Here is a 20,180-nt window from a genome sequence, read left to right as displayed (position 1 = left end):
ATTTTCCATATCTCTGAGCTTTTGGCATAATCCAGACTTGAAAGCTCATTTACAAGTTCTCAATTATAGTTCTCAACATTCCGTTGAGAAGCAGCCCCAGTTTTTACAAAAATATGAGCTTTACCAGGCCTTTCCTGTTTTCTGGTAGACCAGTTGATTACACTGACATTTAGCCAACCACACCCTGCACACAGTGAGCTTGTCTGGTGGTTAAGGCAAGCTTATTTTAAATATATTTTAAGACAAATTTTCACTGTATGGTGTTATCGTAAAGCGGCGCGACAACAGTTTGAAAGTCTGTTTAGGCGTATGTGTTGGAAAGTGGAGTATGAGGAGGTCCGACTCTGTTTACGCTTGAGGTTTCTCTAAAACCAACGCTGCTGCCACAAATCCAAACAAACCAGCACCCAAAATGCAAAAAGCTTCTAACACTTACCAAAGCAAAGTGCCTGCTGACTGTAAAATGGAACTTTAAATGATAAAGTGGGTCAGCAGCGTAGGCACTGGGTTGTTCAAGGGCACTCGACTGATCTGGCCCAATTTCCCACATGTAGCGTCACTGATATCTGTGCACTTACTACATCATAGTCATCTTTGAAAAGCGAATGGGGTGATGAACATAAGGGTTATAAAATGTGACAGGCACTCTTAAATGTGTTATTTTCAATTCGGAATAAGATTACATCTTTGCCCAAATCAAATTAGGCTGCAGATACAGCTGCAAAGTGGGGGGAAAAAAGAAACCACAAAGTAGAATTTTTGCTGACAGACAGGAAGCAGCTTCATGCCTTCCTCAGTCTGTTTTTAATGACCTAAAATTCAGACTACTTTGGAAGTCTTTGGTTTGAATCAGTTTCTTCAACCCGCTACAATTGCCGGAAAACGCATCACTGATGATTTGATTCAAATTCATTTTGCAATCGCCACAAGATGCCAACCCCTTGAGACCACACCTGTTGACCCTTGAATGCCCATGCTTGTGCTGCGCTTCGACAAAAGAGGGTGCTGTAAAGTAGCCACACGAAACCCCTTTTTTGATGTTGACCCTGTACTGACCCCTTTGTTTGGGCCCTAACAATTTCACAAAAAGATCCAAACACTTTATAGGACGGGAATGCAGCCACTGACTTGCAATAAAGTCCTAATAAAACAGGTTGACCTGAAGGCTAATTGGGTGTTGGTGAAGGAGATGAAATTAAGCTCATCCGGTCTATCGCCAATGATTGCAAATTAAAGACTTGTTCGATTAAAAACCAGATTCACAACAGAGGAAGTAAGCACTGCTTGTCAGTGCAGGTGACATATCAGGACATACCTAAAATGAATTGAGACTTCAGTTCATGGGAATGTTAAAATAAACTTCTCTTCTATGCTTGGGTATTGTAATGCTGAGATCTTTGATGCCGCACCAACAGAAACATCAATCCGGCAGAGGCTGTGTATTATTTGTCGTCACTTTTTCTTAAGAATGCTCCTCTTTGCATCAGCTCGGAGTTCCTACAATGCAAATAATACATTCTGTGCAACTTGTTTTATCACCCTTTCCTCAGTACAAATCCTACGCTTGTACGAAAATAGCGCGGGGAGGGAAAAAAAAAATCGAGAGGGTGGGTAATTGCGAATAACCCAATATTTAGGAGTTCAAAGGCTATAGTGGGTTTGGGTGATAATTTTGGCTGAAGCATCTCTATAAACACTAATAAAATTAAGTGCAACGGAGGGGGCGTGGCCAAGCGTCCCTTTGAAGAGACCCTGTGATCAGTTCCCCCTCTCAATTAGCGTATTGTCCACTTCTCCTTTCAGCATGGTAGGGAGGGGGCACTCTCCCCCCTAGCTTCCCTTTGAAGTGATTATCCCTTTATCTCAAGCCTGAGCGAGGAATATCTTGGGGGACAATGGCAAATTAAAGCCCATATGGAGAGAAGCGTGAATGGCTGTTTGTAGGCTCAGAGAGAACTAGTAAGAAAAAATGCAGGGATAGAGGAATAAACAGAGTAGGGAGGTGGAAAAAAGGGCAAATAGCATCATTCTGTTTGCATGAGCTGAGGGGTGAGTGCTAGATGTCAACACTCATCCCAAAAGTAATTTCGGGCTCGTGCCAGGGTTGACACTTGTAGCAGCTATAGTGACTTAAGAAGATCTGTCATGACAGATGGAAAGACTGAGAAGGAGAAGACTGGGGAGATAGAAGGGTGGGAGATGAGTGCTGTGCAGTTGTCAGCAGAATCAGATGGCGGTCAGGCAGACAGGCTTGAAGAAGATACAATTAAAGTGTGGAGTTAAGACGGTCTTTGAAGTTGGACATGGTGCATAACACCCTTAAAATTTGAGAAGCCAGCCATTCATCTTCTTGTTATGGCCAGTTAAGGCTGTTCCTTTTAAAAGATCCAATTTGAGAAAATAAACTTTAATTCCAAGTTTGGAAAAGTATAAATAAATCAAGAGTAGTAATAACTAGCTAAGGTTTTCGACAAGGCTAAAAAGGGATTAAAAGAATAGTCATCTTTTGAAATGAGTGAAGCATTTGTTCAGCAAGGTGGGAGGGGGGCACCGAGGATGAATAATTACTTTCTCTGCCCACTCTCCTGCCTTTCTATTGCGATCCTGTTTTTTTTTTTTTTTTTTGGTAGCTTCAAAGTTTAATAATGTATACAGACAATGTCTGTGATGTTTGGCCTAATCCGTTTAGGCTTGGCAAACCTGCATGGTTAGCAAAATCTATCTGATGTTCACCAAGCCAGCCTGTACTCATAATTCTTCCATGGAAACAACCTTCTGCATGAGTTCATGTCCTGAATGTAGAAAGTGAAGTTTGAGCCATCAGTGCACTTCAGTAGACCTGATTTCTGCTTGTGAAGAAGAGCAAGTAGGAGAAAAAGGTGAGAATGAGAAAGTTTGGAGAACTATATGTACAGTATGATTGTCAATTCTGATCAAAGGGGTGGATTGTTTTACACGTGTAGGACACGTGTATATTAACAAAAATAGATGATTTCATTTGAACTTATTTGACAGAATGTTGAAAATGAGATGGGTGAAGTTCATTATTGACAATAAACAGTGTTCATTATTGCTCCTAAATTATACAGGGCACGTTTGGTTGACAGTTTGTGTTGTATGCCATAGTGTTTTGGGGAGGTTTGAGGAACGTTACAATGCTCATGGAAGGACATTTTAAGTTTTTAGAGATTAAAAAATTACATCTAGCTATTCGTAGAATAAAAAGTTTTACTTCTGTAAAATGTATTCTTGCGACTGTAGACGAAATTTAGCCCTGCCCTTTTTGCCTTTTTTTGCCCAACAGCTTTTGCAACCTAATGGACTTAATTTAAGAAGCAACTTCCTCATATTGTGGAGCATTTTTTGCAGGTTAATCACGTGGATCTGAATAATGGTTTTCATTAAACAATACAAATATGGAAATGGAAAGAATATTTTTAAAATAATCAACAGTTTAATTTGTTCAATATTCATTGGGTATAGCAGCAATCTGTGTTTCCTGTATTTTGTCTTTATTGTCCATCTCAGGGCAGGTGTGGGGTTTTACATTTTGCTTCCAGCTAATCCAATTACCAATGGTTTCATCCGAATAAGTGGAAATAAATAATATTTCCAAGTAATGTAAAGATCAGCTACTATTCAAAACCTGTGAAAGGTCTGAGGTTTGATGTCTTATTTGGGTAAGGAGTAAGTCACAATAAAATGTTTAGAAGCAAATCAAAAGTAAAGCAGTTAAAACAAAAATAAAAGTAATAAAAGAATTGGACAGCATTAGTTCATTGTGGCATCGCTAAACATCAAATCACTTGAGGGTTCATTCATGAGCCATGGACCAACAGCCAAAATATGGCAAGCTTGGAATAAGACCAGGAAAAATTATGCCTGTGTCCCACACATATCTGTCGGTATTGTTAGTTTACGTCTTGCGCAGTTGTCACTGTCTACGCTAGTGACAAGGCATTTAAATTGCAAATGTGCACTAGTGGGTGTGTTAATCATAATATAAGGTGTGGTTGGACACATTGTTGGCAAATGTTGAAGACAATTTAATGTCATTGATTGAAAGAAAAAAAAAAACGTCCACCAACTTGTCTACATACATTCATTATCAATATTTAATCAATATATATTTATATTTATATATTATATATATATGTATATTTATCAATATATAATTATTATCATAATTATATTTTGTTCTCTCTGCTTGTAAGCATGTGGCACACAGTTCACAGCACAAATTTACAGTAAAGATATTTTACACTAAAAATTGCTAAACGCAACCTTGTTAGAATAGTAACATAAACTAGTAACTGTTATAAAAGTTGAACAATGAGGAGATTAAATGGTTTCACAGTCATTATGGCTGTCTGTAAAATGTGGCCCGCAACAAAAATCAGTGAGATTAGTTGTTGGTAAACGCTTGTCAAAAGCCCCCCAGTAAGAGAGCCCTGTGAGCAGCATTGTGTATTTACAACTTTCTGATAATCATTGCGCCACCATTGATTTTCCTTCTGTTAGGTCAACTTTTGTCTTTTGTTAAATGTCTGGACTGAGAAAAGTGGCTGTTTAGTCATCTCGAAGAAGAGTCACATTTTGCTCTTTATCTTTCACAGGGATGTAAAAAATTCCGTTCATGATGATACATTCGAGTAAACAGTTGACGTTGTTATTGGTGTTAGACTACTTTCCTGTTAAAATCTGATTAAAATCTGATTAAATCTAGTCTGTGTAATTATAATGCATTACAGAACTCAGAACTTGTGATAAAATTAAAAATTTTCTATAACAGATTATGGTCGAAGTCAGAGGTTCTACTGTACAGTGGAGATATGTCAACAAAAGTGTGAAAGAAGCATGATTCACTCTTTACCCTTCCATACATGAAAAAGTATATCTGACTGTGACATGGAAAAGTGAATGATTACCCATACCATTACATTAACCCTTTCCTCTGTATTCAGAACAAGTCAGGAGTGTCAAATTAATTTATGTCGTGGGCCGCATCGTAGCCATAATTTCCTTTTGAGGGCCATTATGACTGTCAACGCCTTATATTATATACAGTATGGGGTACACAACAAAGTGATAACTCAGACTCGAAAAAACTGTTTAAATATTTTAAAAAGATAAATGGTAATACAAAATTTAAAAAGATGAATGGTAATAAAAATTGTTAGCAATATCTCCATTTTTCAAAAGTGAAGACAATTTGTAATGTTAGTATTGACACATTTTGTCCTTGCGGGCCACATAAAGTGGCGGGTCGTATCTGGCCCCCGGGCCTTGGGTTTGACACCTATTCTGTAGAATATATCAGCAGGCAAACAGCTCCTACCTTGCTTGTTTGGAGAGTTTGTTTTAAAGTGGAAATGATGATGATGGCGCACTTGGCGATTAGCCCTGCGGCTTACATCAAAGGAGAGGAAAAACAGCTGCTAATTTTCTCCTTTGACCTTTGGCTCCCACTGGTATTTCGTATAAACACTGATTTATAAAAGACCAGCTACTGAAGGGACTAATATGAATGAGAAAGAAGGTTAAGAGAAAAACATAGGTGGTGTTAGAAGCCCAGTTACCATTGTACCCCTAAATGTGTTCTTTCTACTTCTACTTCATTGTCACACTTCCACCCCCTTACTAGTTTTATTCTCCATCAATGTAATTTTTCCATCTCTGTATGCATTTGTTGGTTAATTATGTTTGTTATTCAGAAAAAAAAATACACATACACTGTAAATACATCGACTGCATCTATGTATCACAGTTGCAAAGAGGAAGAGGCTCAGAACTGATGGTTGATGCAGTCCCATCTCCAATTTAAACTGCTCTGTCACACTTGCAGCATATCTCGCTACTACTCTTAAACGTGTGCTCTACTATTTTAACATTCTTCTCTGTGACTTTGGACTTTCTCATTCTTTCAAACCTTAAACCAGAGGTAGGCAAGTCCGGACCTCGGGAGCCGCTGTCCTGCCTGTTTCAGAAGTGTCCCTCCTCAACACGCTTGATTTAAATGATCAGCTCATCAGCAAGTTCTGTTTGACCCTGATCATTTGAATCTGGTGCGTGAACGAGGGAAACTTGTAAAACACGCCTTACAGCGACTCCATAGGGCCAGCCTTGCCAACCCCGCCCCTAACACCAGTACAAGTCAATGCAGCTCTTTCAATTTTTTTAAATTAACCTAATTATATTCGAATGAACAGCACTGCTGAGAGGTTCCTGGTGTGTTATTTGTTTTTATAAATTAGAATCTCAAGATCGGATGTAATAAAAGTGTACTTTTGTTCTTAAGTTTGACAAATTATTCATCACTGACATCCTTAGGCCTCTCTGAGCATGGAATATATTTGAACTTGGTCAAAACTGGCCCATAAAACGTCTTCATCCTCAGAAAGTGGAACACAAAGAGTGGCAAGTGGCTACAGACACTACTGTTCATTGATTAGCCAACAGGGTGTTGTTGTTAACAGATTACAATCAAATGGACGAGTAGAACAGCAACAATGCACACTTAGTATCTGATTTATACTGTATATCAGCGAGCATAATTTGGTTCCCTGGAGAATAGTCTGGATAGTCTGGACCTTCAGTAGGGCTTGTTCTTAGGGTTTGATTTAATTTGATATGCTTTTATTACGGGGAAATTCCAATATACAGCAACCAACGGGAGTTAGAAAAGAGCAGTTGAGCTGGACCTTATCCCAGCTGACTGGGTGAGATGAGTGTACCCCATCACCCTGTAGCCTTGCAGGTCAGCAGTCAATTGCACATATTGTATGAACAAACAACCATTCATTTGCAGTTACATTAAAGAGAGAAAAAAGCCCAGTTTATGTAATTTTCAATCAGGAAAATGAAAAAAAGATCCTTTTCTATTTTATGAATGCATTTTGGATGAATATTGAAATAACTAATGCCTTTGTGTGCCCTGCCAAGCACACCCGGGGACAAGCGGTACAGATAATGGATGTGTGTGTGTGTGTGTGTATGTATATATATATAGAGAGAGAGAGAGAGAGAGAGAGAGAGAGAGAGAGAGAGAGAGAGAGAGAGAGAGAGAGAGAGAGAGAGAGAGAGAGAGAGAGAGAGAGAGAGAGAGAGAGAGAGAGAGAGAGAGAGAGAGAGAGAGAGAGAGAGAGAGAGAGAATAGAATAGAATGCCCTTTATTGTCATTTTACAACTTAGTTGTACAATGAAATTTGGAGAGCTACTCCCTTTCTAGTGCAAACATAACAAGGTACAACACTGTTTTTATGTTTTTAGAGCTCTTATTATTATAAATATTTTTTTTATAAAAAGGTACAAGTGTACGCACTGCAATTGTGTGAGCACTCCTTGCCTTCTGCTGGCATGTGGGCAAGTTTTGTGCCATAATTCCTCAATTTAGAAGTTTTATTTTGACTTTTAAGTTTTTTTTTTTAATTTGGGAAAAGAAATCCGCGATGTAGTGAAACCGCGATAAGCGAACCGCGATGGAGCGAGGGATTACTGTATATATATACATATATGTATATAAAATAGATAAAAAAAATAGATAAAGGAAAACCATCCTTTGGATTCTTGTGTGTATATGTACACCGCATGGTATGCAGTTGAACGAAAACCATTCTCAACAATGAAAAACTGCATTCTGTCAGTTTACTGCAGCTGCGTGTTGACAAAAGAAAAGGAATGCAGATTTGAGGGATTCCAGATTGTTATAGTCCCTCACTGTCATAACATATGCAGGATCCTTTTCAATGTTGAAAGTGTCATCACACAAGCCCCTGCTACTTACTGCCTGTAAGTGTTTTTTAAAAAATATTTTTCAAACACTATCCAATGGAGAATTAACTGTACCACTGTAATGCACTTCACAGGACTATAGTCAGCCAGTCCTCACTCAAACGTCTCTAGTTAGTCCAGAATGCTGCCGCTCGCCTCCAGCGGCAGCAAATAACCCCAATTCTGGCCTCCCATAACTGTCTCCCAATGCATTTTGATGCAGATTTCCAGAGACTTCTATTTGTTTTGAAATTGTTAAATGACCTCACCCATGTTTACCTCTCTGAGCTCCTCTACATCTACGCACCAGCCCGGTGCCTCAGGTCAGAGGGGATTGAGCCATGTTCTATTGCCAATCCTTCCCTCTTCAATGACTGTGAATGTTGGGCAAGGGCTCTCATTTTGAAATCTCATTCGAAGACCCTTTTTTTTTTTTTCCAACTGACTTTCGACTTACTGTTCTGCTACCAGTAAGTAATTTGTGTTTTCATTTACAACAGCAAGTGGCAAGTTATGAAAATCATTATAGACAAAATATTAACTTTTTACTGCTGAAAATGGCTAAATAAATATAAGAATCCCTTTAACATCCTTGTGGCTTCTCGGTCTCAATGACCAGGTGCCTTGTCCCTCCTTCTGCGGACATCACTGTCTCAGCACACAGGCTTCAAACTTCTCCGTCTCACTGTGACCAACAAGGCTCCTGCAGGGGACTGTAACCACAGACTGTGCAGGTGTAAAAAAATGTCCTACTGTCCAAAAATCAGGACCAATTGTCACCAAAATTAATCTTTACTCATGTCCACTGAAACCAGTGAAAACATAACCCCAATATTTGGGATTTTATGAACATTAAATTTGAGCCCCTATGAGAAAAAGGAAGAGACATATCACCTCCACAAAATACAAAATTTTGGGGCAATTGATTTTATTAATTCACAGTTTGAAGAGGACATTTGTGGAGAAGTGAAGATGAATTTGGTGACGGTTGATCGTATTTTTCGCACATTGAGTGACGCTTAGGCTTTTCTAAACTCCCAAGGCATCCAGAATTGGCAGCAAGCCTGACGATCAGACAGAACAGCCCGGCGAATGACCAACCAGGCCTGGCGCTGTCGTAAACACAGGGATGGCAAACCGGCAGAGCAGACTCCTGCATGGCTCCTATAGCCCAATGCTGAACGGTTGACGATGCGAATTCCGGGATGATACTTTCTTCCCCGTGACATCCTCATAACTGTGGACAGCCAAGAAACAGGGTAGAGGGTGTGTCCTAACACCTATAATGCGTCTTTTTTATTTTTTTTAACGCTTAAGAATCCTTCTGGGACTCTATATTAATCTCATTGATGATGTTTCTTGAAAAAGCAGATCCGGCACTAGAGAAACTAGGTTGCTCATGTCCTCATTCCCTTACAGTGTAAGTGAGGGCACGGAGAGATTTATTGTTGTGATATATTCAGTGATTGTGGGTATAAGTAGAGATGTCCTCATAAATTTAGTGACGATGAGCAGTTTTTGGATACTGAAAGCGGTGTTCATTTGGTGATTCAGACTGTTTAAGCTCCTTCCACAGATGTCCATCAGGGCTAGGCCACTTCAGACTGTTTTGATCTAAGCCATTCTTTGTTGTTGTGGGTCGATCCTGAGAACATAACAGAGCCTCCTCCATGTCACATAGTAAGGATAGTGTTCTTTTCTTGGTGAACATGAATCTAATGTGCCCTGTAAAAACAAGTTCCACTTTTCCCATCTGTGCATAGGACATTCTCCCAGCTTTTTAGCTTGTTAACAAGAGTAGGACAATCTTGGAAAAAAAAAAAAAGATTTCTTTTGAATAGTGTGAACAGTGGTGTCCACCTTGGCTCAAATGACAATGGATGGTGCGACCCAACACTGATGTATCTTCACCTTGGAGTTCACTATTCAATTCAAGCCAAATGTATTTCTGTCGCCCTTAATCACAGAAAACTATTCAATGGATTCACATGCCCACTGTTGACAAACGTTAACAACATCGCCTGATCTTATCCCCACGGTCAACAATGAATCAGAATACAGAGATGCCATAGAACATCTACGACAACCTTTGCATCAATTAATCATGACCAAGGAAATGGTGGTGGACTTCAGGAGGGTCAGGTGTCTGTTATATCTGCACATTAAAAGAGCAGCAGTGGAAGTGGCCTCCAGCTTCAAGTACCTTAGGGTCCACGTTGTGTGTTGAAGAAGACTCACCAATGTGTCAAGCTGGAGAAAGGAAGTCTACGAAAGGAAAAGCTGCTGTAAGGATTGTAGTCTATAGCCTTGCCACAACCACAAACATCTTCGCAGACAGATGCATAAAGAAAGCTCTCTGCATCATCAGGGACCCAACCCACTCCGCACATTCCCTCTCCCATCAACTTCCCTCAGGCAGGAGGCAACAGAGTATCCTGAGCAGAACCAACAGACAGAGGAATAGCTTTTTTCAGAACTATTAGACTAAAACTCCAACAATCCTCTGTGGCCTAAAATCCCCCCTCCACCATGCTTATTAGCTATGCTGAACACTATACCATGAAGAACAAAGACCTTGTAAATATCATGCTCAATTCAAGTCTCTTATTGCTGCTTCCAAAGTATTTCCCTTATCTTTGTCAATCTCACAAATTACATCTTATTTTGTTGCTCTACTTTTATTTTCACAAGTCTTGGGACTCGCAGGGCTAACCTGGGACCTCCAGTATCATATTCTGAGCCATATCATGTATAAATGTGAGTTGGTACAAAAATAAAAATTCCTTGAATCCTTGAAACAAGGATGTAACAATGAAAGTATGTTTTCTGTGAAGTTTGTGGCTTTGCGTATTTTTGTGTAATTGCAAAAATGTATTTTATGTCCCTAAATACTACCTAAATCAGTGAAATGTTTGTAGCTGCAACAGTGGCTGCTCCATGCATAGCTTGGGAAGGATTTCAGAGACATTCTTCGGGAAGCCTAAAAAAGGTTTCTTTATTTAAGTCATTTTGGAATTTGAATGATATTTCAGTCTAAATGCTGTGGTTGCGTGGGTGGAATACGGATGCCATCCAATGTTCAAAGCCTTGAAATATGTATGTAACACATTGTTAAAGAATTCCTTTTCACAATTTACAATGGATAAACATGATGGCTTACAGAGGCCCTGGGTGATTATTTGTGCAGTGGTCTTGTTTCAACTATTTCAGGCTTCCTTGAAGCTGCTGCTCAATGCTGCCCTGTGGAGTGGTTCTTGAAAGGCCCTCCAGCCTTTTGGTGCTTACACAATGCACTTGGTTTGCGTAGCCTTGCCGTGGTGCAGGACACATGACGAGGATGAGGCGACTGACTGTGCCATGTCCGTATTTGGCAATGGTTGGTGACCCAACAGAAAGGTTAGCTAGTGGCTTTTTCCTCATGTTTGGACTAAAGTTGGCAGCAGCTTGGCAATACGTATTCTTAATTGTTTCAAGGGAAAGCCCTGACTTTGCTGAGGGTGAGAACGGAGGAGATGAGCAGTAGCTAAAATGGCAGGTGTGGGTTATACTGATTCTAATGCCACGGCAGGATCTGGAGTTTAGGGTCATTCATGAGCTACAGCAACATGAGGACCACTTTGAGGTCTAGTGCAGGATGAGCAGGGAGCATTTTATACGATAGTCAATTGTCATGTGTCTATTAGTTGGAACACTAAAATAATTACTGATTCTTCCATTTATTTTTACACACACACACACATATATATATATATATATATACCGTAATTTTCGGACTATAAGTCGCGGTTTTTTTTCATAGTTTGGGTGGGGGTGCGACTTATACTCAGGAGCGATTTATATACATATATATGGTTTTTTTCACTTTTTTGGGCATTTTATGGCTGGTGCGACTTATACTCCGGTGCGACTTATAGTCCGAAAATTACGGTATATATATATATACTACATATATATATATATACACACACATACATACATATATATATTTTTCACGTTATTTAATGTGATTTTCTTTATTTACTTTGTATGTTAATAAAAAGTTGACCTAATTTCGAGTATCTTCAATTTTCAGTGCAAATACGTTGAAACAGGCAATTTGGAAACAAATGATAAAATAAATCGTGATACTTATTGAGATCGAATTATATGAAAAAATTAATCGTGATCGTAATTTTTCCCACATCACCCGCCCTATTCAGAGTCTTGGGCAACTGAAAACTTGACCATATGTATCAATAATTTATTATTCCTTCATTGTCGTGTTCATCAATGTTGTTGTTCTTGTCCAATATGTAACGTGTTGTTGCACGTGCAAGTTGTTTCAGTGGTTGTTTTGAAATGTTCATGTTAATAGACTATCCAAAACATAATTTCTGGGAACTAAATTGGAATTGGACAGTTGCACCTGAGGTATAATTCCATCCTAAATGTAAGTTCTTTGGGTCATGCATTCATAGTATGAATCATCTGGAAATACTGAACATTAATTTGCTGTCAGCTGCTCTGATAACGCAAGTGAGAATGCACCAATTTTTTTATTTTTCAAAAGCTGTAAAAAAACCATACCGAGCAGAAGCTCCGCCAGGGCCTCACTGATGTATCTTGAAAGCTAGTGACTTCTTAGTTTGCATTTGATATGTTTTTTTCTTTTAGCTCCTTTTTTTTTTAGCAGTCACACGAGAAAGGCAGTTATGGGAAAACTGCAAAAGGGAGCGACAGGACGAGCTCCTGGGCCTTCAGAAGTCTTGTCAAAAGCTATTCCTTCAATACTTTGTCCCACAGATATTCATCTTGCCAGTTGAAAAGTGAAAACAGCAAAAAGTTAGGGTTTGAAAATAACTTTTCAACTACAAAGAAACATCTCACAACAGAGTAGACAAAAAGAAAGTTTAAAAAGAAAAGTGAAATCGTAGGAGAGGATGGGCTTACACGGTGAGGTACCTACCATATTTGAAAAAAGTATTGTTCACCTGTGGACAAAATTGTTGGCATCTTTCAGTTAACGAAGACGACACACTTTGGTTGAACGCTTTGGTTGAAAACTTTGGTTGAACACTATGGTCAAAACGATACATGTCATTGTTAAGAGATTATAACATTACAGACGATCACAATATATGCAAAATATTGACCAATCCAATATGGCCGGTGCAAAGTCAAATTTTTATGTGCTAGTGTCAATCAACAGTGTCACCTTCTGTCCGTCCGTCCGTCCGTCCGTCCGCCCATCCATCCATCCATCCATCCATCCATCCATCCATCCATCCATCCATCCATCCATCCATCCATCCATCCATCCATCCATCCATCCATCCATCATCTCAATCAATATGCATCAAAATCAATGTCAATTGAAAATATTTTGATAGAACTTGAAATAATTCATAATCACAAAGATCCTCAAACGGGGTATTTTTTCATGCCACATCCTTTTACCTTGTTGCAGCATCTTTCAAAAGAAAGCTGACTTCATCACTGCAATACAAGAGTTTTACGAAAGTGAACACTAAGCTCTCGAATCCCTCCCTTTTCCCCCCTGGAAAAATGAATAAATGATATTCTCCCCTTTAATCGACATGCTCAACTACAACAAAGAGGCGTTGAGACACTTTGAGGACACTTAGCGTTCAGAAATATCAGGAGGTATGCTGCATTTCTGTTGACGGACCAAAAGATCAAAAACCAAGCCCCTTAAACGCTTGTGCCCTCTTTAGAATAATTGTGTCCCCACTCGAGCTCATAGTGGAATGAAACTATTGTTTCATCTTCTCTGTGTGCTAGTTTCAAAGTTATTTTGCCAGTGATAAGGCCATCTGTATTGACAACTTCCAAGGCGCTTTGTCTCTTGAATGAAGAGACTTTTCTTTCTAAATTTATATTTCGCGTTAAGAGCATGCCTGCGTCGATGTCTCGCTAGGAATGTATCTTGTGTTGATGTAGATGACAGCTGCTGGTTGAAAGACATGGGGAACCTACTGAAGATTCAAATGAAGTTTTTGCCATGACGACAGGGGCTGGATGTATGCTAATCAATCGATGGGGTTAGAAAATGTACTTGGTGGTGAAAAAAGAAGAAGAAAAAGCAAGTGACAGAAAGTTGTCAGACGCCACTGACAGCGATATCAAAAAGTCAAAGTTTGTGTCGTCGCACAAGAGCCCAAATCGCAAGTGGTGTATGCTATAAAAGGTTTGACTTGAAACACTTTATATTTGTTTTAAAGGAAAAGAAATTGGAACAGTTCTCCATATGGTGCGTGAGCCAGCAAAGTTTGTTCTTGTTTTTTTTACAAAGGAGGGTGAAGGCTTTGCTTCTCTGACACCTATGAGGAGTTTTTCTTCATGTTCTCAACTCGACAACTAAAAATAAAATGTATGATGAAACATCTGTCACTGTTGAGTTTATATGTTGATCCATCTGTCCATCCATTTTCTATACCGCTTGTCCTCATTAGAGCTGCGGGTGAGCTGACAGGCGACACACGGGTTACTAGTCACCGTCTAATCACAGAGCACTTAAGACAAACAACCACTGACAGTCAACCGTGACATTTACATTCACGTGCAATTAAGTTATTGTTTGTGGAATGAGGGAGGACACTGGACTACCTGAGAGAAAGCCACCACAAGCACAGGGTGCACATTCCACACAGGAAAGCCTGACCTGAGGTTCACACTCCAAACCTCACAACTGAGACAAACGTGCTAACCAAGCGTTCACCTTGCTGCCCCAATTTAATCAAATCAATATTTCATTCACAGTTGTTAAAAAAACAACAACTACAAAATGAGCTTCAAAAGAGGTTATCAAGAGTTATATGGAAGTCATATTGAAGCCAGATGCTTACAGGTTTAGCATTTTGAGCCCCCCCCCCCCACAGTCTTACTGACTTAAAAGGTTTGACTTCTAAGCTGCTGCTGTTCTTTTCAGCTTTTAGCTCAGCAGCTGGAGCTTTCATAACACAATCAAAATCCTTTCCAGATGTGGTTGTCTGTGAAATTCCAGGAAACAATCACTGATCTGCTCATCCATATGTATGCCTTACATATTGAGAAAGAAAGAAAGAAAGAAAGAAAGAAAGAAAGAAAGAAAGAAAGAAAGAAAGAAAGAAAGAAAGAAAGAAAGAAAGAAAGAAAGAAAGAAAGAAAGAAAATTGGAATGGCACACGTAGCAGTACAACGCTACAAAAACTCAGAAACAAGACCTTCATATTATAATCATGCATGCATGTATTATAATTTTATTTAGCAATGTTTCAGTATGATGTCACACAGCTGTACGCCACTGCAAGTGCAAACTGCAATTGCAATTATGAAGTTCAGTCATTCTAATGGTGACAAAACTGAAGTCTAATACCCCCTTAAGTCATCCAATTTACAGCATAACATCACAAAATAAAAAAATATACCGCACAAAGCGCACAAAACTGCAACTGTGCATGATGTCATTCAGCGTATTGTGTGAGAACTTACAGACCTCAGTTCAGTTAACAACAAAGACAGAACACAGGATGTGTGTTATGGCTTCTTGTGGCTTTTGTGTGGCTTTTATTGCAGCACTTCTTTCAAAAGAAGGACTCAACTTTGCAAGCGTTATTAAAAAAGAACATGAGAAAAGAGTATGCAGTGATCCCTCACCACTTTCACTTCACCTATTGCGAATTTGCTAATTTATGGGTTTATAAGTGCGGACGTGACTGAATTGAAGCGCAGGAGGCGGCAGCCGGCCACGGGCCTGGGAACAGCACCAACCGGAGCAGAACGAGTCAGGACACGTGACGATATTATGTGTTTGGTTGGTTATTATTGGTTATTAAGGGAATGGGAATGGTTTATGTAGCGTAAAAGTATTGGGGGGAGGGGGTTTAAAAAGCCTTAATAGGACCACGATGCAACAGGAGATTCATGTGCAACCGTGACTCGCTTTGGTTTCACTATGCATGATGTTTCCTGAGTTAGTGTAGTGTGGCAAGTCTGAAGATGGACACTTTGCATTGCTTTGCAAGGTAAACCACACTTCTAATTGACTTGCAATACACCCATGCCGTTGAGCGACCAACAAGAAACACTACGTGCTGGAATTTCAAAATAACAATGGTGTTTAAATTTCTAAATAATGCATATACCGTTTCGACTTTGTGGATCTCCGTTTTTTTGCGGGAGGTTCTGGAACGCATTTCCCACGATAAACAAGGAATCACTGTAAACATAAAAGCATTTAAAAGAAGCAGACTTACATTCAAAGCAGTAAAGCATGAAAGTTAAAGGTGACAATCCATTTTCACATTGTTTTGTGCGTACCAGAAAAGCAAAATTCATCTGTGACATGTTTTTGAGTATGACATCTAGGCCTGCAAAATCAGAGGATTTGAATTCGATGCACTTGTGGTGTAGCATCGTGACGCTTTATTCAGTTTAATTGTGGAGAAGCTCAAGCACTTTGGGTTAGGGTGGATCCAGAATGTTTCTGTGCTCACATGCAAATTTAATAGATGTGTAGTTTGTCATTGGGCGAATACACACTTTTCTTCTTTTTATTTCCCCATTCTGTATAACCTGTGATTTCCTTAATTACGTGGAGCAACAAAAGGTGATTTCCTTCAAGTACGTGCGCCTGGTAAACCAACTATCAAATGCAACTGTTAACACACACAGTGTTCAGCAAATTACTTCCAGAATGTAGAATATTACATATTACTTGTCACTTGCATTGGAATTACAATATGTACAATATGTGCTCTACACAAGTTATTCAAGTTCAAGTTACTTTTTTATTTTTATTTTTTTTTATTTTTTAAATCGGCCTTGATTTACTAGTTGACTTTAAAATGAAAATGCAAAACTTGTAACCAAACTGTAGCTAACTTGCAATGAGAATCTTCCATCCATTTTCTGTACCGCTTGTCCCCACAGGCACAGGGAGAACATCCAAACTCCACACAGGGTTTGGAATCGAAACTGCACCCTCCGAACTAAGAGGCAGATGTGCTAATCGGTGCGCCACCGAGCCACCTTATTCATCATTATTATTATTATATTATTATCATTATTATTACATTCAGTGACAACAAAAATGTGGAGCGCTTTCGAGGGACTAACTCTCAAACGGACAGGAGGTGGGAGCAATAAATCATTGTAGGCTAACATATCCAACTCCTGATTTATAGTTAACCATACATAACACATCTGTTCACAGACACAGTAGTATGTATAAGTATCTATCACATCTTGACATCAAACACATATTTCTTTGTATTTCATCGTGGATGAATTGATTGTCAGAGGAGAAGAAAAGTCTTTCCATTAGCTCAATGTCCAGTACACTCAGACTCCCCTCCCAACTCTCTCACCCACTCCCCCAAAAAAGGCCTGCTATGCAGCAGAAGTCTTGCCCTCTTGCATCATTTACTGAGGGAGCGTGCCACACCAACCCTGCCCTCCCTGCAAACAAGGACACTCACTATGAGGGTGACAATGGACACTAGCGCCCGCGGTGGCAGTGGACTCATTGTGATGCGTGATGTCATCAACATCAGACCCAGACACCACCAGCAGTGTCATTTGGTCAACATTGAGGGTGGACAGCTGGGGCAGGGAGAAGAGTTGTGGGTGCGAGGGAGCTGGTGGACTTGAATGGAGTGTGCTGTGTAGAAAGGAAAGCGTGTGTATTCATGGTGCTGATGAAAGAAAACCTACAAACAAAAAATATTGTCATGAGTCAAATGAAAGGGGATGGAAAAGACTGGTACTGGCAATGGTGTGGTGGTACACTTGCCTGACTTTCGTGCAAGCAGCACGAGTTCCGTCCCACTCAGTGACGGTGTGGATTTGCATCAGAATAGTTTTGCATCTGTAAATGTCGTCTGTGAATGAATGGCAGTCCAGAGTGAAGTCCACCTTTCATCCAAAGTCAGCTGGGTTCCAATTCCCGATCACCCTGAGCAAAGAAACACAAAGACTTTCTCAGTCTTTCCAGCAACAAACAAAATAACTCTCTCTGATAATGTCATCTAGCATAAAATCTGGAAATATTTAGAGGCAAGATTAATTCAGTGCTTACTGGTAAACTCACGATTGGCATGCTAACAAAAAACACAACAAATTCAACAATTCTAGAATCTGAATTCAGAGCCGTGCATACAAGTGTAATCCAGAATTGCGGTAGGGAAGTACGTAACAAGATGCACGTGTTTGCATTTGGAGAATAGCATCATTGTTCTGGGTGAAAATGAATATGATATAATTCACCATGTAGCTTTTGTTGTGTTGTTACCCCGCCTCTGCTTAGTGCAAGTGGGTTTGTTCCATTGTGCTCATGTACTTTAAGAGAGATGGACAAGGGGTTGACATGAGTGAGGAACATGGATGGAGAAAGAGGACGGCACGCCATTGCGTAGTCAAAAATAGAAACTGCCTCTTGTCATTTCGCACCGCAATTCCTACAATATTGTCCATTTAAAATACGACCAAATTAGGTATAAAATACATACTACAATGACTGAAAAATAAGACCCTATGTTGGCTCTAGTTGGGCACTGCCCCTTGTCTCGATGTAGACTACCTATTGCTTTAGCTCCACTTTGACAATGGTGAGAATGTGTCATAAACAGAAATATAAATAAAAACTGCTGTACAATATTATAATACTGTGGAACAACCACTTAGAACATCAAAACAGTTTTTAATTGTAACTAATCCAAGACTGAGATTATTTCTGATGGGAAATCTTCAATGGAGACGCTCTGACTTAATTTCCATCTGGGATTATGGCACTCTCTCATTCACAGGCTTACACTGACTGTGGATAATCAGCCTTTAAGGTTTTGGCATCCTATAAAAACAGAAAAAAAAACATTTGCCATGCGACCGTCTTTGCGCACAGACATACGGTACCTTTATTTATTTTTTTAATCTCACTGTTGTATGGTGATACTGCAACCATGGCAGTGTTTAGCGTGGAATGTGTTCTTTGTGTCTCTTTTAAGGTCAAGTGAGGACTTGAATGACCATGTAGGTCGAAAACAAACCCAGCACCTCTAGCTAAGAAGTCTGAGACGTCTTTGAGCATGTGACTGAGGTTCTTCCAGGTGTTGCTTTTCACAGTGGTAATCCTTCCACAGCGTGACTGTGATTTTTACAGTGAAGCTCTCCAAACACGGCCCAGATGGTGGGCGGTAGAAGCACAAACACAGCAAACACATTCACACACATGCACACACGTATAGACACAGGTGCACACCCTTTATAAAGTAAGAGGCTCCCTCAGACAGAAAGGTGAGGGCTCGTACCTCCTTGGGTGGTCAATGTAAAGGTAAGGAGGTTTTGACTGAAGCTGTTAAGTTTTTCAAGTTGAAAAGCTTTGAAATCCATGACTTGAGAAAAACTCCACAAAATAGAGTATGTTGCACAAAATGTCAGCATTCCAACTACTGTTTCACATTACAGGTGACTTGCTGTCAAAAAAGACACCCCCAGAGTGGTGACCTCATTTTGTGATGTCACAAAGTGAGGGCCCACCCCGTATTGCCCCTACAGTCTAAACACAATTTCTCAGAGCAGCTGCAACTTGAGTTGACCTTTGGCTGTTCTGAGTTTTTGTGCATCAAATGAAGCACAAAATGTTTTCAGTGCCTTTTACAATGTGCTCAACTACTAGTCATTACTGTTTGTTGCATTAAATGAGTTTTCTCTATACATTTTTGAGACGTCTTACTTTGATTGTGATGACTAAATGCACCTCGAGTGTGTGAGTCCAGCAGAGGTGGGGTTTTGGTGAAAAATAGAAAAAATAGCTCAGTAAGACTAGCATTGTGCTATGAACACACATCTTTATAATTAACTGTAGAAAGCTTAAAATAGCATCATGCAGCTCTTTTAAATGTTACATGGATCTGAAATCTGCCTGTAGAGTCTGCAAACATCCAATATGCATTGGGTTCACTACAAAGGTTCCACTCACGGCTCGTATGGATACAAAAATTAATTGGGTTAGTGATATAGATTAGAAAGATGATGCAGTTCATTTAGTGGAGGGGGTTCAACAAGGAAGACTTTCATGTTGCTACAGTACTTATTGTTACCTGGTACATGCTAAGTGGTAAAAGCATAGATATGAATATGGCAAATGACATAGCTCTTTGAGGGGTGTCAAACTCGTTTTTGTCGCGTGCCGGATCGTAGCCATAGATTCCATTGGAGGCCCATTATGACTGTCAATGCCTTATATTATACACAGTATGGGCTACACAACAAACTGATGAAGAACTAGTTTTGAAATCAAAGACGAGTAAAAATTGTTCAAATATTTTAAAAAGGTGAATGATAATAAAAATCACCGGCAATAGCTCTATTTTTTAAAGTGAAGACAATTTGTACTCGAAGCACAATTTGTCTTCGCGGGCCACATAAAATGA

This window comes from Syngnathus acus, chromosome 1 (assembly GCF_901709675.1).
Source record: "Syngnathus acus chromosome 1, fSynAcu1.2, whole genome shotgun sequence".
NCBI classification, from domain to species: Eukaryota; Metazoa; Chordata; class Actinopteri; order Syngnathiformes; family Syngnathidae; genus Syngnathus; species Syngnathus acus.
Note: the sequence above shows the minus strand (reverse complement) of the source record.